This window comes from Lagenorhynchus albirostris, chromosome 11 (assembly GCF_949774975.1).
Source record: "Lagenorhynchus albirostris chromosome 11, mLagAlb1.1, whole genome shotgun sequence".
Taxonomy (NCBI): Eukaryota; Metazoa; Chordata; class Mammalia; order Artiodactyla; family Delphinidae; genus Lagenorhynchus; species Lagenorhynchus albirostris.
The window spans coordinates 73,656,474-73,682,660 of record NC_083105.1 but is presented as its reverse complement, the minus strand read 5'-3'; the positions used below and the strand labels follow the sequence as shown (position 1 = coordinate 73,682,660).

General features: G+C 45.9%; 1 long non-coding RNA gene and 1 pseudogene across 1 annotated transcript; one reads left to right on the top strand and one right to left on the bottom strand.

Moving 5' to 3' along the window:
* The first annotated feature begins 297 nt into the window (after positions 1-297).
* LOC132529993 (thimet oligopeptidase-like) lies at positions 298-2,846 on the top strand (annotated as a pseudogene).
* Positions 2,847-12,898: 10,052 nt separating this feature from the next.
* On the bottom strand, positions 12,899-24,149 carry LOC132529698 (uncharacterized). Its single transcript, XR_009543544.1, has 5 exons — positions 23,799-24,149; positions 22,705-22,780; positions 21,595-21,725; positions 18,483-18,606; positions 12,899-14,629 (listed from the first exon to the last, which is right to left on the bottom strand). It is a non-coding gene; the product is annotated as an uncharacterized LOC132529698 (long non-coding RNA).
* Between the last annotated feature and the right edge of the window lie 2,038 nt (positions 24,150-26,187).

Below are 26,187 nucleotides of genomic sequence, written 5' to 3'. Positions count from 1 at the left end.
GGCCACGCTGGTCCTGTGGTGACTGGGGGCTCCCAGGAGAACCCCACTGCAGACCGGAGAGGTGGCCCCAGAGAAGGTGGCGTACGCCTGGGGCCGGGCCTCATCAGTGAGCCACGGGCCACCTGCAGCAACAGGTGTCTCACCGTCCAGGGGCTGGGTGTGTGGGCGCCGTGGGGTTGAGCTACTGTCTGCACGGCAGCCGTGTTTGTCTTCTTGAGCCCGGGGAGGCCCCTTGGTGGCTCCTGGAGAGCCTGGCCACATTTCTTCCTGCCCTTGGCCTTAGAGCCCATCACGTTCATGCCGTTTCCGGCTCCAAAAGGACCTGTGTTAATAAAGACCACGTGTTAGGACAGCACCAAAGTGTCTAGAAATCCGGGCCAGGAGGAGGAGGGAGGGGGATTGGCTGTGCCCGCCAGTGGCCTGGGAGCCCTGCCCGCCTGCAGAGACCTGGCCCAGGGCCCGCGGGGAGGGCGGGGCCCTCGGTCCCCAGCACCTTCCGTCTCTGGGTTCCAGGAGAACTGCGTGATCCTCAGGGAGCTGGTGAGGCTGCAGGCCCTGAAGTCCCGCCTGCTGGGGTTCCGCACGCATGCCGACTCCGTGCTGGAGATGAACATGGACAAGACCAGCCAGGTGGTGGCCACTGTCCTAGGTAACACCGCCTCCCCCTGAGTCCCAGTGGGGACGGGGTCAGGCGGACCTTGACCGGACGTGGTGCTGCCTGAGACCCCACTGTGTCAGCACTTGGGGGTCACCTTCCCAGACCCTTCATTCTGCCTCGAGAGGTGCGGGGTCGGGGGTGGCTCGGGGGCCGCCCCAGGGACGTAGCCGAGCCTCTCCCCTCCGCCCGCAGGTGAGCTGGCCCAGAAGCTGAAGCCCCTCGGGGAGCAGGAGCGGCCGTGATCCTGGAGCTAAAGAAGGCCGAGTGCCAGAGGCGGGGCCTGCACTTTGACGGCCCCATCAACGCCTGGGACCTACGCTACTACATGAACCAGGGGGAGGAGATGCGCTACCACGTGGACCAGTACCTGCTCAATGAGTCCTTCCTCATGCAGGCGCTCACACGCGGGCCGCTGGGCATCTCCCAGGAGCTGCTGGGGCTGACCTTCGACCTGGAGGAGGGCACCAACATGTGTCACGAAGATGTGAGGCTCTAAACGGTCTGGGACGCGGCCTCGGGTAAGGTCATCCATCGGCAAGTTCTACCTGATCTCTATCCTCGGTGCGTGCGTGGGGGAACCTGTCGGCCGTGGGCCGGGGCTCCTCTGTGGAAGCGGGGCCCCATCCACGTCCCTCCGCAGGGTGGGGAAGTCCGCGCATGCGGCCTGCTTCGGCCTGCAGCCGGGCTGCCTACAGCACGATGGGAGCTGTCAGATCGCCATCGCGGCCATGGTGGCCAACTTCACCAAGCCTACACCCAACCTGCCCTCCCTGCTGCAGCATGATGAGCGGGAGACCAACTTCCACGATGTCGGGCACGCGATGCACCAGCTCCGCTCCCAGGCGCAGGGCTGCAGGCAGGAGGCGGGGAGGGCCTGGGCATGCGTGGTCCTCAGGCAGGCCCTCGCCATGGGATTCTTTCACTGACATCACCCCGCACGTGGTGACGCCCTCGGTGTCAGCTTCCATCATCAAACCCCAGGCACTGGGCGTGTAAATAACGGAAATGGAAGCCCTCCAGGCTCTAGAGGCTGGAAGACCCAGATCAAGGAGTCAGGGCTGGTTCCCTGCATGTTAAATACGTGTACTCAAAAGTTGCCTTGAAAAAAGACAAAAGAAAAGAAAGGAACGTTGCCTGCAAGTCTGCTGACAGCCGGTGACGAGAACCAGAGGGAAGGCTCTGGGGCTGGGGGCGCAGTGCCCTGTGAGCTCGGGGGCTGCTGCCAGTCTCCGTGGAGGCTCAGCAAGTCCCAGTGACTTCCACACGTGGGGGGCGCCAGCTGAGTGTCTGGGCCCAGGAGCCACTGCTTGTTCAGTCTTCCTGTGGTCAGCCCTTCATCCTGAGAGCGATGCTCTCACAGGCTGCACCGGGGCGTGTGGGGACAGTTTACTGAGCTGTACAGACGTCACTACTGCTTTGGACCATTTCCGTCACCCCGAAAATGTCCCTCACGCCCTTAGCTATCACTCCGTCCCCTCGCCAGCCCCTGACAACCAGGAACCCACTCGCTGACTCTGTGGATCTACCTGCTCTGGATGTTTCTCCTCAGTGGGGTCACGCCCTGTGTGTCCTTCTGTGTATGACTTCTCTCGCTGAGCATCGTGTTCTCAGGGTGTATCGACGTGGCAGCGAGCGTCAGGGCTTCACCGCATTGCGTGGCTGAGGGACGTAAAGAAGACAAGAGAAAAGAAAAGAACGCTGCATGCAAGTCTGGTGACAGTCGGTGACGAGAACCAGAGGGAAGGCTCTGGGGCCGGGGGCGCCGTGCCCTGGGAGGCCCTGGCGCTGCTGCCAGTCTTGGTGGGGCACGGGCAGCACCGTCCCTCAGGAGCTGCTGGACAAGCTCATCAAGTCCCGGGAGGCCAACCCAGATGCGGCCGGACCGAGGGAAGGGAAGGGGGCTTCCGGTCTGCCCGGCTGGAAAGCGCGGCCTGGACACGGTGCCAGCCCCCCGTCTCCTTCCTCCCGCCCCCCAGGCCTCTTCAACCTGTGCCAGATCGTCCTGGCCAAGGTGGTTCAGGCCCTGCACACGCAGATGCCCGTGGACCCGGCCCAGGAGAATGCCCACCTCTGCCAGGAGATCCTGGGGTTCCCAGCCATGCCAGGTAGCCAAGCGCGCACCGGGCTCACCTCAGCGGTCGGTTGGCAGCTACTGCCCAGATCAAGAGGATCGTCTGGCGGTGTGTGAATGGGGACCGACTGACGGGCTCCGGCCGAGGCCCGCTGACCTCTGGCCTCTTCCTGCCACGGTTCCTTGGCTGGTCCCTCCAGCTGTGGCCCGCGGAGTCCGAGGGTGGGGTGGGAGGCTCCGCACATGCTTTCTAGAGAGCCTGGAAGAGGCAGGAGAGGGCTTCATACCCCGGACAGAAGGCATCGGCGAGGTTTACCCATGCGTGTCGGTGCGGACACGCGGTTCACTCCCTCGTGAGCGCTTTAACCAGCGATCTCCCCGTGGGAGGGCGAGCCCTGACTCATCTCTCGCAGCCTCGGCTGACCTTGTAAGAGGCTTAGGAGTGAACCCTCGTGAGCTTCAGCAGAAAGTTGGCAAAGATTTATTTGTGTCCCTGCACTGAACTGCCAGCAAGGTCCCCGTTTTCTACAAGTGTTGGGCCAATACTCTCTCTAGTGGCAGGGGACTCAGACAAGGCTGCTTTGAGGCCCCCACCCCCGCTCTGGGGCAGGGGCACTGAGCGGCCAGGCAGCCGGGCAGGAGCCCCTCCGCGTGTGTCCCAGTGACCCACCTGCCTGCGACCTTCGGCCGCCTGGCAGGAAGCTATGACGCCCAGTCCTATGGTCAGTCATTCCTGCAAGAAACACTGGAACCAGTTTCTGCCAACCCACCAAAAAAAATGACTTCAAAGGCAACGTGGTGTCACAGGAAGGGCTTGTTTCTGTGTTTCTTTGTTTTTAGTTCATTAGGCCTCACTTAAAATTCTGATTCCACAATGCACTTGCTTTGGGATCTTGAACAACACGCATAACCTCTGCAAGTTTCAGTATAGTAAGTTTATGTGATTACCTTCATCTGTAATATCCCTGTGTTGCAAGCTTAATTAATTCAGATTAATTCATCTTAATCTTAATCTCAAGTTCAGATCAAAGACTAGTTCCTCTGTGACTTCTCGTCTGAACTAATTCAAAAGCCTCCTCTCCCGTCCTCATTTGGCTTCTCTTCTCTTCTCTTCTGGAATCTCATAAGAACTTCTATGACCTCTTTGGTTTTTTGTTGTTGCTGTTGTCTGATTGTTTGTTTTTTAATTGAAATATAGTTGATTTACAATGTCGTGTCTGTTTCAGGTGTACAGCACAGTGATTCCGTTTTCAGATTCTTTTCCCTTATAAGTTATTACAAAATATTGAGTACAGTTCCCTGTGCCATAGAGGAGATCCTTGTTGTAGCAATTCTATGCCTTCTTTGAATGACCGTAGCACTTGTTGTCTGTACCATTTTTATGTCTGTTGTGGCTTTGTGACTGAAAATGAAAATTTTCTATTTGTTCATGTCCTGGCCCTTCCTTAAAAATGTGTTCATTTACCTATTTCATATTTATTGACTACATCTTAGACACCGTGTTAGCTGCTTGTTCTAGATGTTAGTAAACCATAGACCTTCCTGCTCAAAGGGTCACAGTATTTGTGGGAAAACAAAAAAACGAACAACTTACGTCTCAAATAGCTTTGTACTTCCCAAAGAGAGCACACCTCGTAGGTACAATAAATATATGTATTATACATAAATGTATAAATAGTTAATGGCATTAAAAACTTCAGATAACTGCTTTTCTATTCTGAGGAAATGATGATAATATCTCACCAGGAGCTCAACACCACTCTGAGAATGAGGGCTTAACCCCCGACCTGGCTCACTGCATCGCTTTCTTATATGAAAATAGACAAGTCTGTACATGCTCTCTACAAAAAGGCTTATCTGGCATGAATTTCAGATAGCAAGAAGAAAAATTCAAGAGGTTCAGAGAAGCATCCAGAAGCTCAGATGATTGTCTGGCACTAACACAACTTGCTTGACAGGAAAATAGAGCTGTAAATCTCACAAAATTAGATGATCTTCTAAGAATTTCAAAACCGCCTGCTATTAATTAGAAATCCTAGAAGAACCGCTTCTTTTAAAGCATACTGATAATATGCTTTACAGCTCAATATTCAGAAGCCTATGTTTTGGCTAAGTGAGCTTCAGGAATGAAGGAAACTTGTGGTTCAGTTCCATCTACTCTGGAACCTCTGGTCAAAACACCTACTTCTGTGCTCAGCCATCTTATCATCTGTAAAATGGAGGCAACTCTAAGAAAACATAGTTACAGAGATGTTGCACAGCTTCCTGTGTCACTGTCTTCATTTGTTTCAGAAAACCAATAACGTCTAAGCTACTACTGCAAAGAGTGCAGTGTTACTTGGGGTCATCTAGTGCAGCTCTGTCAAAGTCAAGAAAAGGAAAGGGGCCTAGAATAACTATAATTTTCCCAAGAGGACACTATTATTTGATGGCAAATCTGAGTCAAGAACCCTGATCTCTTTGATGCCATTCCATTGTTCTTTCGTTGGGTTCTCAACAACCCAGAGAAAGAAAGAGAAATAAAACTCCTATGTGCTGTGTCACTGGTACAGGACGTGGCAAGATTGGAATTGGAGAACTACATATTAACAGGTATTTGGGAAATTCTTCAAACTAATTAAGATATATACCAGGTACATAAAAAACAGTTATGTTTTCCCAAGATGATTCTGTGGAATGAACAGAACTGGTAACTGAAGGTGCCTGTGTGCTGCAGTTCCAAACAGGATGGGTGAATGCTTGTTTTCTGGCACCTTTAAGACTCCACCCCAATATACACATTAAAATAAAATTAACATTTCAACTGGGTCATATTTAATTCTGCATGCTCTTGTAAGTCAGCAAAATAGTCCATATATCATTTAAGTTGTCACTCACTTTCTTTTCTTTTCTTTTCTTTTTTTTGCGGTACACGGGCCTCTCACTGCTGTGGCCTCTCCCGTTGCGGAGCACAGGCTCCGGACGCGCAGGCTCAGCGGCCATGGCTCATGGGCCTAGCCACTCCGCGGCATGTGGGATCTTCCCGGACCGGGGGCACGAACCCGTGTCCCCTGCATCGGCAGGCGGACTCTCAACCACTGAGCCACCAGGGAAGCCCGTCACTTACTTTTTAACTTGAGTTTTAATTTCTAAAAGTCTTTCCAGACACAAAACAGAGGTGGGAAAATAGTATATGGGGAGCTGCAGAGATGAAATAAGCTTACTTCATTCGGCATAAAGATGAATACCCAAAAACTTCTGCATAGCTGGAAGTGTCCAAATCTACTATCTTCGTTTTGTAGTCAAGGCTTCCGGAAAAATATGCTAACAGATTCCTAATTACCCAAATGCCCCATATCTGTTTCAGTAAGTATCATTATATATTATGGAAATTTTTCTCAGTGACAGAGAAAGACATCCTGGCCGAGCATGCCCCTGCCCATGACACAGAGATGATGGTCTCAAGCTGAAGGCGTTGAAGCCCACTTTATCCATTACTAATATTAATGGAGGACAAAACTTCATATTCTGTTTGCTCTGTGTTTGTTAAATCACTTCTTCCCTTCATTAAAATAGATGACACATAATTGAGTCTGTAGTGTGTGTATCACTGGAAACTGAACACATTTTTGTTGGTTTTATTAACGTCATAGGTTTCTAGGAGGGGTCTACTAAATAACTAAGTCTAGTTTCACAGTTACAAATAAATTATGATGTAATTTTGAATAAATTAAGCTCATCATAAAGGAAGGATACTGATAGTTGCTACTACCCCTTCCTTGAGGGGCTCTTGTAAAGCACTAAATAAAGTAACAGAGGTTTATATGCATGCATATATTTTCAATGATATTTGAACACACTTGAAAAGAACTCTACAGAATGCATTATAAAACCTCGATGCTGTGTCCCTAGTTCCCAGCTCTCTCATTAAAACTATTTAAATGAACAAAATGTTATCTATTAGGATAGCTATCAGAGTACTCCAACTACTACTTCTTGCAGTACCCTGTCCCAACCATTTGCCTTCCTCTTCCCATTAGTCCTTAATTCAGAAACCCCAGAGATTTGTTCATTAATTTATGAACACATTTCTTCATTCAGCCAAGAAAATTGATGGGTCCCTTACCAAATTTCAGGCACCCTTCTTCAGTATGTTTTCTAGGCATGTTCAGGAAACACAACAGTGATTAACACAGATGAATACAGCCTCTCTCGAGCTGAGGGGAGAGACAAAAGTAAAGAAGCAAATATAAAATCATAAGTGTAAATACGTAAATAAAAATTGAATAAATGGGTAGAATAACTAGTATATCAGGTAAGTGCTGGAGAAAAACAGCAAGCAGGGAAGGGGGATGGAGATTGTTAGCTGGTAGGAGGAGGCTGCGATCTGAAACTAAGTGATCACTGAGGGCTTTCTGGGGAAGATAAAATTTACGAGGGAACCTAAGGTTGTGAGAGGGAGCAAGGTGCATATCTGGGAAGTGAATAGTACAAGCAGAGGGAACAGTCAGATGGAAAGGCAATGAGGCAAGAGTGGGCTTGGAGTATCCAAGGAGCAGAAAGGATGTCAGTGTGTGGAAAACAGAGGGAGCAAAGTGGAGAGGAGAAGAAAACAGTCAGAGAGGAAACAGAGGCCCAGATTTCTAGGGCTGTAGAGGCACTTTGAGGACTTTGCTTTTCCTGTGAAGAAGCCATTGAAGAGACTTGAGTGACATGATCTGACTTATGTTTTAACAGGATCTCTCTGGATGCCATGTTGATTAGAGACAGCAGGAGAATAAGGACAAGCCCCAGAAGACCAATAGTTGATTCAAATGTCAAGAAACATTTATGCCTTCACCCTTCAACTTCACAAATGATGCCATTTCCATTGAGCTATTGAAAAATATAATCTGGCTTTCAAAACAATAAACCAGAAGGCATTTTCTCACATAAGCAAGGTCACAAACAACTGTCAGCTGAAGTTGAAATAGCAACAAATCAAATAATAACAAAAAACGTTTTTTACAGATTTTAAAACCTTACAAAGCATTTTCTTGTCCATTATCTAAGTTAATCCTCAAATCAACGCCATGAGATAGTTATTATTTTCCCATTAGAAGTGATCGCATATTAAATCCTTAGTGATTGCTCAAGAAAAGCTGAAATCTTGAGTGTACATCTATTAATGCCAAGGGTTATTAATGCCAAGGTTGGGTTTTTTACCCATGGGAACATTGGATGCTAAAATCCACAGGGATTTTCAGCTCAAGATGGCAGACTAGGAAATATATTTACTTTCTGGTCCTCCTGAAACCATGTTTAAATAAAACTGTAGAAATACCAAAATTAATCAACCAATAAAAACCAAGACATTGTGGAAGTCATCAACCACAGAAAGATTTCAACACATTTCGAGAAGGCAAACAATGAAATGGAGGGGTCATGAATAAAATAATGAAGAAAAGACTACCCTAAGTAGGGTCTGCACAAAGCCAGTCAGCTTTTGCTGAGCCCTGGTTATAGTAAAGGACAGAGGAAAGAAGAGGGGCTGAAAACAAGGAGACAAAAGTCATTTTAGGAAAAAACGTTCACTTAATGAGCTCCAGGGAACACTCAGCCTGCTGCCATACTCACTCATGTATTACAGTGGATTGTTGGTAAGCAAGACAAGAAAACAGGGAACCAACAAACAAAAATCAAGACACTGTTTCTTACTGAACTCTTCTCAAATGAGATCAAGAAATTAGGGTTCAATGCCATAGCTGTAAATCATTTCTGCTCCTGGAGAGGTTAGAAAGGGCTTATAATAGTTACCCTTTTTTTTCAGACAGAATTTAGGTCTGAGCAAAAGCTTTTGTGTCCTCCAACCTCAAAGTTTATTGGGGATGGAAGTCCAAATTTGCTTTGACATACCATAAAAAGAATCTCATGAGCAGAGGGTCAAACTACTTTTGGAATATATGAATTATGCCCAGTGTGATTTTAAATAGATTTTAAACAAAAATATATCAATTTTTACTGATCTATATGATTCTGGGTTCTGAAACTTCTACATGTTACATGCCTGATATATAACACACAATGTCAGTCCCAGGAGAGAGAAAACACTCCAATGAAGCAAGCCAAAGAAACAAGATTCGAACAAGGTAAAGTGATGTGTAGACCAAGACCAGGATTTTTCAATTCTTTCCTGTCATGCTGTAGCTTCCAGCTCCTGAATAACAACACGTTTCCCTTGTCCTAGACACACAAGAGTATGTCTCCTCTATGGGGCGTAAGAAGCTCTAGAGTTACATATGTGTAGTAAAGAGTGGACCCAGCCGGCATACTCACAATGACCAAATTGTGTTGATCGTACTTTATTTTAAACCAATACATCGCTCCATGCTGAAGTTGCAATAAATGATATATTTGCTTTCTAGACATGAATGAGATGCCTTACTGGATATACTCCAGGAAGGCCAGAGAAACTGGCTTCTAATCCATACAGAATAATTCACTGATGAATTCCTTTCAGGACAGCCCCTGATTTATCTAGAATATAAGCTTTACATACCTGGATCCTTCAAACTAGACCAAAGGGAAAAATCTAGGCTGCAAGCCTCAATTAGAAATGTGGGATGGTGCTATGCTGACAACTGGTGGTCCCTGACCTATCTTCTGAGATTAGAACCCAGTGTGGTGGATGACCAATTCACACGTTGAACGAAAGAACACCTCCTACAGGGCAGTGTATGTGTTCATTACAGGTATGGCACTTAGGGCTAAGTATCATAAGGACTTCAAGAAAAAAAAGAAAAAGTAACACATGAAGCATATATGACAAGGAGGCACCAGAGTCCAGAGCACGAGCTCTGGAATCACACAGCCTTGCTTCGAATCCCGGCTAAGCCACTACCATCTGTATACCCTGAAGAACAGTCGAAGGTTTAAATGTTCTTTTACCAAATTTCGAAAAACAAGTGAAGAAAGAACCTACCTGCCAGGAAGGGACATTGTGGGGTGCAGCATCCAGTCGCGTCAGGGCTCTGCATCCCCTGCTCAGAAACCTTCACCGCCTGGCTCATGGTGATGCTGGCAGCTCAGCAGCCCTGGAGAAGGCGCTCCTGTCTCCAGGGCTCACGGACAAGCTGGGGAGGTCCACGGAGGAGGCGGGCCACAGCCTGGCAAGCTCTGGGTGCCTCCTCCACTCAGCTCTGGGCAGGCTCTGGCCTCTGGGCCCCGTCGCGGGGAAGGGCTGGCCGATACATACCCAGGGCCCATGGGTATGGTGGCCCATCCGGTGCCAAACACCTGCCACCCACAGCGACAAGTCCCAGCCGCTAGAAAGTCCAGAAGGGGTCGGGCTCTTTGCCCTCGGGCTGGGTTTCTCCAGGGGCTGGGCTTGCGTGGGGCCCCCAGCCCACCCCCTGACCCGCCCGCCCTTGCTCTGTGACATGTACAATGCAATGTCAACACCCAGGCTGAGCCGGCTAGTGTTCAGTGCCTGCTAGACCTTGAGAAGAGTTAGCAGCTAGGGAGAAGCTCTCCCACTGTCACTCACTTTTCTCAGATCAGGCAGGCAGCCCATCTCACCCCAAAGCTATGGACACCACACCTCCTTCCCAGGCTACCGTTTTCCGTTCCGCCCCTGTTTTCCCTTTCCATTCTGCCCCTCTTTTCCCCAGCACCCCATTTACGGCTTTGGGTGTCATCGGTGCTGCAGCAGGCAGCACCTCTGACCCCGAAGCTATGGACACCACACCACCTTCCCAGGCTTTCGTTTTCCGTTCTGCCCCTGTTTTCCCTTTCCATTCTGCCCCTCTTTTCCCCAGCACTCCATTTACGGCTTCGGGTGTCATCGGTGCTGCAGCAGGCAGCACCTCTGACCCCGAAGCTATGGACACCACACCACCTTCCCAGGCTATCGTTTTCCATTCTGTCCCTGTTTTCCCTTTCCATTCTGCCCCCCTTTTCCCCAGCACCCCATTTACGGCTTTGGGTGTCATCGGTGCTGCACCAGGCAGTACCTCTGACCCCGAAGCTATGGACACCACACCTCCTCCCTAGGCTATCTTTCTCCGTTCTTCCCTGTTTTCCCTTTCCATTCTGCCCCTGTTTTCCCCAGCCCCCCCCCCATTTACGGCTTAGGCCGGCATCGGTGCTTCAGCAGGCAGCAGCTCTGACACCAAACCTATGGACACCACACCTCCTTCCCAGGGCTGTCATTTTCCAGTCTGCCCCGTCTCCAAGTAGAACCACTACCTATTTCACACGGCTGTTCCTAGTTCTGGGAACACACCACTCACTGGTAGCAATGCCTCAGCCCATGTCTCGACTCATTTACCTGCAACGCTGGCCAACAGACAGACCAACACTTCAAAGTTATGACAGAAAGTTGAGTAAGTTATACACTTGGAATTGCATTTATTATTATTAACAAGCACAACTGTAGTGCTTAGACTATAACAAGTAATATTCTAAGTGTTTAGCAAATATTAACTCACTTAATCCTCATAATGGCAACCCTATAGGTAGGTAATGTTCATAATATTCACCTTTTTTGGGGGAAACTGAGGCCCAGAGGGGTTGAATAGCTTGTCTAATGCCACACAGTAAGTAGCGGGCAGAAACCCAGGATGAAAACCAGACCGTCGAGACTTTCATCACTTTGCTGTGTCACCTTAATAGATGTTGTGGTTAGGGAAGGGACTAAACTGACAAGACTCTGAACTTGAGAAGGGAGAAATTAGAAAGTGACTGATCCTAGAAACTAGAGAGGATTTCAGCTCAGAAATTTCTGGTGATGAGACCTGGAAGAACAAGAACATGGTTGGAATATTAACTTGGGGTAGTATCTGAATCCACTGAGAAATGCTTTTGTCTTTTTTTTTTTTTAACTTAGAAAGGCCAGTTGGATGAAGATTAATGGAAAAAAAGTAGTAAGGAAAAGAGGAAGGTGCCTGAAGTGAGACATAACCTCTTCCCTGTAAGTACTAGGGGTGGGCGTCCTGTGGGAAAGGATGGAGCTCTCTCTACAGGTTTGTCACCAGGATGAACAAGGAGAAACATGGCAACCATTGTACTGGTTTTGATGATTCCTCAAAAACCAAGGCTTTAGTTTCCAAGAACTACCCACAGTAGCATACCTACCGTGTGTCAGACATGCCACGAAGTGTGTTTCCAGTCACACATTTTAATTGGAGAAATAGTTCCTATGAGGTACGCATTAGTTCCCTATGGCTGCTGTAACAAATTACTGCCAATGAGCTTGCGTAAAACAAAACACACTCATTCTCTTATGGTTCTGGAAGACAGAGGTCCAAAACCAGTTTCCCTGGGCTGGAACCAGGAGTTGACAAGGCCGTCCATCCACCTTCTAGAGGCTCTAAGGGAGAATCTGTTTCCTTGACAGCATTCCTTGACTTCTGGCCACATCAATCCAACCCCAACTTCATCATCACATTCTCTTTGGAGTAAAAACTCCCTCTGCCTCTCTCTTACGAGAACACCAGTGGTTACATCTGGGTCCATCCAGGTAGTCCAGAAGAATCTCCCCATCTCAAAACCCTTACTTTCATCCCATTGGCAAAGTCCCTTCTGCCATTTAAGGTGACATTCACAGGTTCTGGGGATTAGAAGGTGGACATTTGGGGGCAATGGTACTATTCAGTCTACTACAAGGTAGATACTATTATCTTTCTCAGATGTAGGAAATGAAGTTTAGGGAAGTAATTTGTCTCAGGTCTACAATTTCCAGAGTAGAGATTTAAATTCTGCCAGTGAGACTTTAGGACACACTCTAAACAACTTTAACCTGTGTCCTTAATTACTGCATAATCCTTGGTTAAGAGTCACACTTAGGTATCAAGACCCAACTGAATATAACACAAGTACTGTCTCCTCTTTCACTATGTTTGCCTGGTGTATTTACGAATCTTGCCCAGAGCAGAAGAGTTCAGAAAATTGTTATGCACCTTTACTAGGAGAAAGCAGTTACTGTTTGATGTGCATGGAGTAATGGAAGGCTATTTAAAATAAAATAAAATAAAATATGCCACCAAATCGTCAAGTGTCACAACAGAGGTAACCCCGTGGGAGTCTTGAGGAGACTAAAATTATCTCCAATTGTGCAGGTGAGAAAAGTGTCACTAAAGGCAGTTGTAGTTCAGCCAAGCCCTACGGCACAGAAGTAGGAATCTGGATATGTACGAATGGGAAAAAAGACATTTTAGGCATGGGAAACAGTTTAATGCTGAATGGATGAGAAATATACATTAGACCTTTCTAAATCAACTGGCTTATTAACTCAGTAAATCAGATTTGGTCAGTCAAACTAGCTTTAGCTGATTACTTATCCAGGGCATAGCTGTTGAGAGTAATTTTTGTCATAGAACAGTAAATAAAATTCTTGAACTATAGCTTTAGGCTTGCTAAGTGAAATAGATTGCTCTAGCTGATGTTCAAGTGACTTACTTGGTACTATTCACGAAATTGGGGGTTAACAACTGCTTAAGACAACATAGAGAACTGATCTTAAATAGTACTTGAAGTAGTTACTGTGTAAAGTATCTGTTCAGTAGCTCATGGTAAATGGATGTTTATAATCCCCACTGGACAACCAACTGCTTTTTTGCAAATGGTAATGTGAATTGCTGTTGCATAAACTATAGTAATGACCACCTATCTAATTTGTGGTCCAAACCAGAAATCTTCTAACAATACTGGTCTCCTAATAAAAGGAAGCATGAAGCTAACACACACTGGGTGTCTCCCGTGTGCCTGTGCATGCATCTATATCTCACTGAACCCCCATAACAGCCCCCAAGAGAGGGACTCTGAGTGTCCCCATGCTGCTGGTGGAGAAACAGGCACAGGAAGGTTAAATAGTCTATCTACCTAAGATCACACAGAGGGTGGGAGAGCCTGTTTTTAAACCATCTGCCTCCAATTCCAGGTGCCAGGAGCCAGATTCAGCCTACAGGCCTCTTCTGCTCATCTGGAGGTGAAACCATGTGTAAGGATTAGTCAAATCCTGTCTTCACTCCTCAAGGTAGCTTGAACACTTGCACGTCCTCCAAATAGCATGTAGCATAAGCAATAAGATGTTTGGCCCGGGTATTGTCCAGGAACTTGGAATCAGCTGTGTCTAGTTAGGCTGAGCTGGTTAAGACTGGAGAGGACCACCGATCTTCCACCTGGGCCAGTGCCTTTTGACCTCCTGCCATCAGAGGGCCGAAAACTACAGCCTGAGAATGTGCTGAGCCCCGTAGCCTAGTTACGCCAGCTCAGAACAATGATGAGCACACCTTTTTCCAATCACCTTTCCTCATGCTCCCCATGCCTCATACTGCCCTGCTTCTTTATTCTTTATCCCCTAGATACCCCAAGCCCCTTGCCTTTGGGGAGGCGGATTTGAGACCTATTGTCACGTCACTTCCTCGCTTGGCTGCCTTGTGAATAAACCTCCTCTTTGCTGCAAACCTCAGCATGTCAGTGTTTTGGCTTGCTGCGCCTCAGACAAAATGGTAGGGAGCAGTGGTAAAGGTCCCTTGCCTGTGACGGAAGCTGGTTACTAGTAGTCACATTGCGGATGTTTTCTCCTCCTGGGGGGGCAGACGTCCTGCTCTTCCAAAAAGAAGGGAGAAAGGCAGGAGCTGGACCCTTGCTCTCAGGGTCACCATCACCTAGGAGCTCGTTAGAAGCACAGAATCCAGGCCCCACCCAGAACTACTGAATTACAGCCTGCATTTAACAAGATCCATAAGAGAGGCATACCCATATTAAAGTTGGAGAGGCACCAAGCTAGAGTCCACGTAGCAGAGAAGCAGACAGGATTCTAGACCACGCAGAGTGTTAAAGGCCAACAGTTTGTTTTCTATTCTCAAAACAATGTTTTTGAGCCATGTTTATGAGCAATGTCCCAACTTGCTTTTAAGGTTTCTTGTGTGAAGAATGGACTGGAAGGAAACAAGATATATGGACACTAGTTAGGACCTCATTGCAACAGACAGGCAAGTTCAGTATTAGGATGTTGAGGAAGAGTTGACAGATTCAGAAGAAATTCAGGAGATAAACTGAAGCGGGCTTAATGGGGTATGAGATGGAGGAAAGGAAGGTCTTAGGGAATTAAAGGGTTTACTACACGTATGAGCAAAGCCTCAAAATTAATCCTTTGAACGTACAGAGGTAGAGCTCTCAAAGGACACCGGTTAGGAAGCAACAGTACGCCCTTTATAATTCCAAGAGACAACACAGATCAACTGTTTCGATGGAAAATTCGGCGGTACCGGTGCGTTTTTCCACTCAAACTTAGTTCCAGTGACTATTACTCACATTTTCTGTGCCTAAACAACACAGCTTGAGGAACTGAAGGGGATTCCATCCTGGTAATTAAGGAGGGTCCCCAACACTGACAGTCCCATCTTAAAAAGCAGTGCCCCTGCATTTTACCCGAGGAGCAATAGCCAGAGCCTCCCTTTTAAAACGATGGGGAGAAATCAGAACATCACACACTGTCCCTTTCAGCTACTGTGAACCGAGCCGCGAGACGACCAGTACCCCCTAGCACAGCGCGGACGGGCCAGCGCGCGGGGGCCACTGTGACAGGCGACAGCACAAGAGACGAAGCCCAGGCCCAGGGGCTCTGAGCTCCACCGGCAACGCCCAGGGGCCAAGGCGTATTACCTTTCCGGGATGTGCTTTCCGCCCGTCCTCGTGGCCGAGGAACTGGCTCATGTCACCCCCAAGATACCGCCCACCCAACGCCAGGAGTGCCAAAGTCGCCAACCCGGCGTCCCCGGTGCCAGCACAAGGCCACGAACCACAGGCGCCTAGGCACAAGCCCACGCAGCTCGCGGACCTCCTTCTACCGCGCATGCGCCACCGCGTGGCGTGTCGAGATGACTGTCATCACGCAGGCGGATTAACGCGCTTGATTGGTAAAGAGGATTCTGATGCCTGCAATTTCCCTCCTTAGCTGGAGGCTGGTAGCACACGTCCATTAGTTCGTGTGTGTACCCTGCAGAATTCCAATCATACGGGACATGGAAAGTTGTCCGACTCTCCCAGTTCCTTGTGTGGTTCTTTCAGATATTTCCCAAGTGCTTACATTCACACTTGTATCTTGTATGTAAGTATTTGTACGTAACAGGTATCCTGTAGTTTATAGAAGAGCAGCACACTATACACATGCTATATACATAGTCTACAACGTGTCTTGGATAGTGACGCTGTTATCTTTCTAAAATATAAACTTGGCTGGATTGCTCTGTTGCTTGAACATCTTCACTTAGCACAGAATACAGCCCAGGTTGTTAGCATAGCATTAAGAACTCTTTATAAACAAGTATCAGTCTGTCTCTCCAACTGAATTATAAGTTCAAACTATGACTTACAAGGACCTACATCATCCACCTCCCTCCTTTGCCCTGCCAGCCTCCCCGATCTCATTCTCTACTGCCCTGCCCTCACTCACTTTCCCCTGTCCAGCCACACTGGCTTCCTTACTAGTCCTCAAACATGCCAAGCACAGTCGTGCCTCAGGGACTTTGCACCTACTATTCCTTCTGCTTCAGAACACACCCTCCCACCCCATCTCCACTCTCCCAGAACACACCCTCCCACCCCATCTCCACTCTCCCAGAACACACCCTCCCACCCCATCTCCACTCTCCCAGATAGCCAATGGCTTGTTTCTCACTTCAAGGCTCTGCTCAATCCACATCTTAATAGAGGGGACTTCCCTGATCACCTACCACATTCCCTCACCTCTTCATCTTCTTTTGTTATTCTCCAAAGCACTTACCACTGCTTGACACTCCATATATTGACTTATTTATTCGTCTCTCTCCCCCACTAGAATGGAAAGTACGTAAGGGCAAGAACTTTGTTCTCTTCCTACTTCCTAGAACAGTGCCTTCAACTTAGAAGGTGTTATACAAATATTTGCTGAAAATCAATGTATGACTTCTTTGCCCTTTCACACTACCCTCTAGTCACACCAAAGGCTGCACCTCCAGAGCACAAGTTCAAGCCCTGTGCCTTCTGTACCTGTCCCCAATACCTGGGCTGTCCTTTCTTCATTCCGGCAAAATCCTCTTCCCCCAAGCCCAGCTCAAACGCTGTCTCCTCAGTCAGGCCTTCCTCAGTTTCTCCTCTATATTCCTGCTGCACTTGATTCTTTTATCATAATTAACCCACTTATACTCACTACATGTTTCTCTTCCTAGATAACTGTAAGTTGCTACTGAACAAAGACTTCTACTCACCTCTGTATCCCCGTGCCCTAACAACAAACCTATAAGGCTCTCAGTGTTTACTGAAACAATTTATTTTCTGAGTCTCTACCAATTCTAGGGAGTGCATAGTACAGTCTCCTCCTCATTATCAGTGAGCCTGGCACCTGTGGGAGGGCCTTACAGCAGAGGAAAGTCACCAATGGATCATAACTAAGGTCTTGAGACTGCAATGGCAGACAGCATGGTGAAGTTAGCCCACTGCATGCAGAAGACCCACAGAGGAGTCAGCATATGCAATGGACTACACTTGGTATAACATGTGAACAATCAAGGTTTACAAACGTGTTCTCATGCACTTGTAAGGATCTTCTAGCCCACACGGAACAGACAGAACACACACAAAGGAGCCTGGAGGAAGTGAGTAGGCCGGCAGCTGCGCCCTAACATCTTAAGAGGTAACATTTCTGTGACTACAGTTTAAACAAATGAGATAATTTGCCTCCTTTCTAGACACCCTGGTTATGACAGGACAGGCCAAGCCTCTCAAGTTTTAAAGCTAAAGTACACGGAAGATCTGTGAATAGGGCTTAAGATATTTAAGAGCTAGTACCTGCATTAAGCAACCAGGTTATAGAATGAAAATTTATCTTGAAATTCCCGTCTCTCCCTCTCTCTCTCGCCTCCTATCCCCTATCTTCCCACCTCCATCTCTATTCCTTCTCCCCTACTCCCTGTTTTATGTATATACGTGCATCATTTTATATATACACGGAATATTTACTGTCTGTTACGTTTATTTAATAAAGTGCTAAATTTAGAAAGAGGACAAAATGAACACTTTCACATGGGTGTCAGTGGTGTTCCAAAGACAAAAGATTCCTCAGTCTTAAAACATGGCAAACACCACGTTCCTTCTGATAGTTAGATGCTAGAAAAAGGCAAGTGGATCCTTAAAATTCACACGCTATTAAGACCTACTATCAACAGAGTAGATCTTAAAGCGGAAACAAGAAAACACCAGCCTTTTAAGTTCTTCCTGTCTGAAGATAAGAATAAGAGGTGGTAGTGTTCTTCCTCACTTGCACCCGAAGTGTAAAAGCGGCAAAAATATCTTAAACACATATATGATGAGGAAGCCGCTCTTCTGGTCCACTCTGTGTTGTTTTGCTTCTAGGGATGTCTCACTCCGAACCTTTGCTTTTTGTTTTCTCTTTTATGTACGCTAAGAACCCGAGAGTCTTAACCTTTTCTTCCACCTCTCAACCAATAAATAGGACAAAAGAACATTTTTATGTTTTTAAGTATTTTCCATTCAAATTTTAAAAAAAAGAGATAAGTAAGCTAGCTCAGTTCATATTTCTCACAAAAATCACTTTCCAAACGAAACTAAATTGTTTGTGACCATAAACAGGAAAAACACCATACTCTATTAGCACCATCTGACATTTCCACCTTAATGTTACCAAACACAACTTGACACTAATGTCAGAACTATTAAAAATGTTAAAAATCCCCAACCCCACTCAAAATGCATACCAAAGTTCAGGTAAAGGAAAAACAAAAACAAATTCACTGTTATCTTTATGTTCTTTCAGAAACCCATTAACAGCACACTGGAATTTAAAACTAGTGTCGTCATCTGATACCTGATGCCCAATTGTACAAATTTTTAAATAAGGAATAGTTTCTGGTAAGTCCTATAAGGCAAAACCATGAAAATATGTATTATTTCCTTTGTAGGGAAAGAATAAAAAATTAGAGAAGGCAGAATATAAACCAGGAGAGTACATTAAACTTTGTATGTCAGTCATTCTGATGAGAGCCATTTTTTCCAAAGCTGCTTTAACCAGTAATTATCACTTGATTTTCATTAAAACTGCAGAACGGACAGTTACCAGGCATGCAAAAGGAAAAGCAAATCTATGTGAATGAATGCACATGTAAGTCAAAATGATATAAACAATTCTACCTACATTTATGTTCTATCTTACATTTCAAGGGCCATAAAGCGGCTGTGATTTAAGGAGAGGAGTAGAATAGAGTCAGAAGAACTTGGATTCGAATTAGGAAATAGAGGCAATTTCAGACATTGTTGAGAACTGGTATTCTTGAGGTGGGAGAAAGTAGACTATCCATAGAAGACAGAAAAGGATAAGTGAAAATTCTCTAGTTCTGAATTTAAATGGAAAGTAGCAGTAGGAACCTATGACATATTTTAAAAATATAAAAAACAAGCATACATATTTCCTAGCTCTGACCACTGAAAAAGTCTAGAAACAACTGATGTCATGTCAAAAGGACTCAGGAGTCACCGAGAAGCTCCAACTGGCCAAAGACAGGCCTCAGTTAGAATAATAACTGTAACGGAGTCCATGGTGATAGGAATAAATAAAATTTTACACAACTGGTCACCACTGGAGGATATTTGTGAATCAACTCATTATTTTGAAAACTGTTAAATAAAAGAAGAGAATCATGCCTCTACAACTGGGCAACCAAACAGTTGATGAGGGGAATCTTCTCCTCGTACAAATATACCCAGCTAATAAGTGAAAAAAAGAACAACAGAATTCACCATTCTTTGAAGCCTCAACTGAATTAATGGATGTAGGTATGAATCATCAGTGACTGCTAATGCCACAGAAAGACACAATTATATATGTCTCCATGGAAGAACACATCATCACCTATGAAACTGTCTTGCCAAAACAAAACATGCAAGCTTCATTCAGATCAACTACCAATTTACAGGAAATAAAAGGACTGAAGAATATGTTACCAACACATGGAATGTAATCATCGACATCTAGATGGGAAAAATTACCTGGTTTCTTTAAAAACAAAATTCAAGGAGGAAAAAAAAAGTGAGAGAGACATGGAGGGAGAACCTATAGATTAAACAAGACTTCAGAGACCTAACAATCCACGGCAAAGTGTGGACCTTATTTGGATCTAATTCAAAATTCTTATAAACAATTTTTTATGACGTTTAGGAGACAACTGCAAATTTGAGCACTCCCTGGGTATTTAATATGAAAAAATGATATTAAGGAATAAAAGTCCTATATTTTAAATGCACGTACCAAAAACGTACAGGTGTAATTACATGCTGTCTCGGAGCTGCTTCAAGATAATATGGAATGGGGTGAAACAGGTGGGGGTATAGATAAAACATGACAGCCATCAGTTGGTAAATAAGAAAGCTGGATGAGTTCATGGGTATACAAGGAACACTCACAGTATTTTTATACTTTTGTATATGCTTAAAATTTGTGATAATTGTTTAAAAACAAGACGACACTGTAGAAAACAGTTTGGCACTTCCTCAAAGGTTAAGCGTAGAGCTACCGTATGATCCAACAACTCTGCTACTACCTACGCTGCACATCTAACAGAACTGAAAGCAGGGATTTGAACAAATATCTGTACACCAATGATCATAGCAGCATGATTCACAATACCTACAAGGTGGAAAACAACCAAGTGTCAATCAACTGTTGAATAACAAACTATGGTGTATATACACACAATGGGATTTTCTAAGCCAAAAAAGAAATGGCATTTCGTTACGTGCTATAACATGGATGAACCTTGAAAACACGATGTTTAGTGCAATAAACCAGACACAGAAGGACAAATACTGCAGATTCCACTTACACGAGGTACCTAGAATAGGCCAATTCACAGAGACAGAAAATAGAATAGAGGTTACCAAGGGCTGGTGGGAGGGAAAATGGGGTTGTTACTGTTTGATGGTTACAGAGTTTTTGTTGAGGATGATGAAAAAGTTTTGGTTATAGACAGCGGTGATGGTTACACAACACTGTGACTGTACTTAATGCCACTGAACTGCATATTTATAAATGGTTAAAATAAATATGATTTCTCTATATTTTACCACAATAAAAAAAAGGAATAACAGAGCTGAAATTTCAATTCCTCCTTTTCCGAGAGTCAGTTTCATCGTCTGTAAAATTAGTAATTGTAGTTGTCTATCCTCTGAGCTTAGTGCAGGGTAAGCACTCAGTAGGAGATATCAGTACTACTTCCACTTCAAGAGCAAAGGATTGCTGTGAAGATTAACTAAGTCAATGGATATGAAAGAACTTTCTAAATGGCAAACTGCTTTACAAATATTAAAAGACATTAGGTGTTACTGTCTCCCAAGGCCATGGAACAGGTCAGAAGAAGGATAATTCTTTTGCACTGGAATGTCCTACATGGGCCAAGAGAATATATGGGTTTCTGTACTATATCAGAAGGCATTAGGAAAAGGAAGCATAAAACTTAGAGAACAATTGTCTTTTACAGTGATGCTTAAACACGCTCAGGCAACTGCTTAAAATAAGTGCTAAAGACATAATGGACGTACCTTTCTTTCTTTTTAGGATACTACTGTAACTACTAAAAGTTTACTTCATTTTCAAAATATAGAACACGGAAGCTTATAGAATTTCTTAAGCATATCTAGAGCCTACTGCCAAATACTATAGTTCAATTCATATCTTTAATCTCATTTTGAAACAGCAATTACAAATGTGTATTTAAGGAAACCACTAGCTTTCCTTTTTGAACCCACGAGAGAAGGCCAGGATTCACCTTAGCATAAGATGATAACTACTGAACTACTATGAATTATTACAGTATCAGAAAGAAGGTCATTTTCAATTACGGCTTCCATTTACCTCTGGCTTGTAATAGCGGCGAGTATTTGTTAAGTCAATAATCAGCCCAAGTTCTTCATTCTGTTCTTGGATTTTGTTAAGAGATCCAAAGGGGAGAAACGTTCTTCTGGAGCAAGATTCTTTTCAAAACTCTGTCAGAAAGAATAAAATAAGGAAGAACATATGTTTAAAATCCTTTACTATATTATCCATTTATTCAAACCCCGTGATGCTAACATATGAGATTCAAAGTAAAGTTTCCTCCTCTGGACTTTACAAGCGATATTACAATCCTTTCTTCCAGAGAGATTAGACGGAAGAAAATAAGCTCACTTCTATATAGTTATTTCTATGTTTGTTTATTTCATGTTGGTCTCCTAACCTGACTCTAAACTCCCAGAAGGCAGGGACCACATCAATTTTGCCTACCACTGTATTGCCAGCTCCAAGCAGAGTGCCTGAAAATAGACACAGAAATAAATACTTCTTGAATATCTACATATAGGAGGATGGCTTTCACTGCTAAATATTCTTTCATGTATTTGGCTTATACATGTACCCTGTTCCATTGATCTCTTTGGTTATTCAAGTGTCAGCAACACACACTTTTTATTAAATTAGTAGACTAGTTTTAGAGCAGTTTGAGATTCACAGCAAAACTGAGCAAAATGTACACAGTTCCCACTTATACCCTCTCTCCTTCATCCCACACAGCCTTCCCCATTATCAACATGCCATACCAGTGTGCTTCATTTGTTAGAATCCATGAACCAACACTGACACATCATTATCAAAGTCCATAGTTTATTGCATTCATGGTACAAGTAACTGACTATTTCTTTATTTCTAGTATAGTCATCCCCAAACATTTACATACTGAGATACATATTACTTTCTTATAAATTACTTTATTCTTTATTTATAGTTAGGGCATTGCATTGTTTGTTTTCTTTTTTAATTAAGTACAAAAGTTGGTTGTATTTGTCTATGAATCCCATTTCTGGATAGTAAAAGAGGTATTAAAAAGTATTTGCTATAAAAAGGGAAAATGGAGTACGACGGGGTTGAGAGCCAGGGCTCTATATGGTGAATTCAGATTTCTGGAAGAATACGGTATTAACTTTTGCTCACCTTTTTTAAAGGAACTTTGAAAGCAATGAAACGAGTCCCAGGCATCCGCTGTTCAACTGGGAGATAGTCTTTCCACCTGTTAATATATTTTTTGTTAGGCAAATTTTATGTTAGGCTGTCTCCCTGCATGGAATGAATGCGCCTTGAAAATGGAAATCATACCCCTGTACATCGGCTCCCAGGCGGTCCCAGCGTCCCGACCCCGACCCCGGCCGCGACACACTTTCCACACACTGACACACACGGAGCCCGCGCGAAGGCCGGGTCGCGCGGGCTTCCCCGCCGGGTCGCCTGGAGGCCGGTCCCCCGCAAGCCGAGCGCACGAAAGGGCGCCCCAAAGGCGCCGGCCCAAGGCGCCCGCTGCGCTTTCCCTCCGGAAGGTGGGCTGCGGGGCCCAAGCGTAAACCCTGAGACAAGGAACACGCGCACCACGCCGCCACGGGGGACGAGAGGCCGGGCGCCCACCTAGCCGGACACCCTGCATTTCTGGAATCACCGGACGCCTGTGTACATTTCCGTCTGGCCTGTCATTTTCCAAAGGCCACTCAAGGTCAGGGGACAGAACGCCTCCTCTCCAAGTGTCCTGCCAGCCCACCCACTCAAGATCAGAGGGACAAAATGCCTAACTAAAACAAAACAAAACAGAAACACAAAAAAACTGGAGAGAGGGAGGAAAGGGTGCCCTGAAAAATAAAAAAAAAAAAAAGCACGTTGACAGCGCTAAGAATAAACCACCAGGAAAAAGAAACCCTACATGTCAGATTCTAAAGTACAGAAGGGTAAGCCCGCCGGCAGTCCAGGCCCGGGGGGACCGGGGTCCCCAGCCCTGCAGAGCCAACCGCAGACCAGCTCGGGCGCCCCTCGGAAGTGCGGGGTCCCCGCGGCCGCGTCTGTGCCCCCCGGCCGGCGCCGGCTCCCCTCTGCCCACCCTGCGCGCGGGGGCTGGAAACGGCCGCGGAGAACCACGGCGGGGCGGGAAGGGGGGCTCCAAAGAGGGTCTGGCGACTCGAGTCGCTCCGTCTGTCGGTGGGCTCAACGTGCGCCGTGGGGGAAGAGGGGCGGGGGTCCGGGAGGAGGGGACGGGTGGCACTTACGTAGACCGGCAGCGGCCACGGGCAGACGGCGGGCTCGGTCCCCAAGAGCGACTCCAGCCTCAGCTCCAGCTTCTCCCTCATTGTCTTCGCGCGCGGTCCCCGCACCGCGCTACTCTGGCGCTCGGGGGAGGGGCGCGGCGCCGCCGGCGGGGGCGGGGCAGACGGGCAGGCGGGAGGCTGAGAGGAGGGGCCTGGCGCTCGGAGGAGGGGCCGCCGCGCTCCCGTCTGGCCCCCGGCTCCCGCTTTGTGGTCACCGGCCCGGGGCCTCCAGCGCTAGCTGCGAACTCGGGCTGGCATGAGGCGAGCACAATGAACTGGGGTCCGGGCTGATACACTCCTGGCGCGCGCGGCCCGCCCCGGGACTTTCACGGTCTCACGCACGCACGCTACCACGCACGCACGTACGCACGCACGTACGACGTCATCGGCTGCCCCTGGCCACACCCACCGGCCCGAAGTGGGGACCCGGGAAAACCTCTCAGGGCAAGCGGTGGCGGGTTCGACTCCCGACCTCGACGTACCCTGACCACCCCCCCCCCCGCCCCCCCAATAATAAGACTATAATTCCTATTTAATATAACAGGTGGAATCCCGGCTTCTGTTCACAAAAATGCCGTGTATTTAGCCTATGCTAGGCACCGGACTGCGGACGCTCAGTACTGGCAAAAAAGGAAATGCCCTGCCCTCATAGCACTGCCATTTTAATTGGAATAGTAGTGACAATGGTCAAGGGAGAAAATAAAGTGTCATCATCGCCACGGGGATGGTTAATCTCATGTGCCCACTGCGTGGGGCCTCGGCAACCACAAACATTATTCCAGATGTGGCCAGGAAGGTATTTTTCAGAAGAGATTAACACTGAAATGGGTCCACTTTGCGTAAAGGAGATTGTCAATGCCGCGGCGTGGGTGGGCCTCGTCCATCAGTTGAAGGACTGGAGAGAAAAATGAGGTTCCCTAGAAAGAGGGAAGTGTTCCTCCAATGGACTTGGGACATCAGCTCTTCCCTGTGTCTCCAGCCCAGAGTCCTGCCCTGACTTGCCTGCCTCACGGTCACATGAGTCAACTCCTTAAAACGAAACTATATATGTAAAAATATTGAATATATACAAGCCTATTAATTTGTATATGTGTGTATACATATTATATATATATGTATACACATATGTTTATATGTGCATGCGTTTGTAGTATATGTGTAAGTACTATATACAGTATACATACAAGCCTATATATTTGTGTGTATATATTGTATACATGTATGTATGTGTATATATACAGTATACATATTATAAAGGTGAACATGCTGTTTCATAGAGATAGTGATAAAAAGAAGAAAAAAGTAACATATCAAAATGATAAAATCATTAGAGTTTGCTTAAACATCAACTCATTACTCTCAAAAGAGATAATGGTAAGGAAATACACATTTTACTATCTTTATGGTAGGAACTGTATTTTAGATAGTCAAATAGCTCTGAGGGTCACTGTTCTTAAAAATGAATTCTATCTCAAAAATGGAGAAGAAATGATCAAATTTAAATAACTTTTTGCAATCTATATTGAAATAATGGATTTAGGCAACAGTCATGATGGCTGTTACCATTGTACTAAGGTGGAATTCTAATGGGAAGAATTATAAAGAAGGAGTTATGTCATGACTGGAATGCAGTAATCAATCTTAGTATCAGAAGCAGGTTACCATGAAGGTAATTAAGCTTCAGCTTCAGGTTCCCTTATTTGCATATGTCACTTCCAAGCTCTGGGAGGGGCCAGAACAGTGCATGATGTTTGAAGAAATTAGTTAGGTTTTATGAATTTTAATTTTTGTGTCTGTAATTTCTTTACTATTCTAACTAAACTTTTACATTTGTCACTTTTTTTGTAATTCTGTAGCCTTTTTGTTAAAGAAGAGACTTCAAATTGTAAAAGTTTCAGGCCTTAACTAATCTAGACTTATTCCTGATTAGAATAACTAGTCCTGAGACAAACAAACATACTATGCTTCTCCATGTTATGCAATTGAATCACCCAAAATTATGTACACAGTATTCTTTTTTAAAAAAAATATTTATTTATTTATTTATTTTTGGCTGTGTTGAGTCTTCGTTTCTGTGCGAGGGCTTTCTCCAGTTGCGGCAAGCAGGGGCCACTCTTCAGCGCGGTGTGTGCGCCTCTCACTGTCACCGCCTCTCTTGTTGTGGAGCACAGGCTCTAGACACGCAGGCTCAGTAGTTGTGGCTCACGGGCCTAGTTGCTCCGCAGCATGTGGGATCTTCCCAGACCAGGGCTTGAACCCGTGTCCCCTGCATTGGCAGGCAGATTCTCAACCACTGCACCACCAGGGAAGCCCTACACAGTATTCTTGACAAAAATTTTGAAGTTTAATA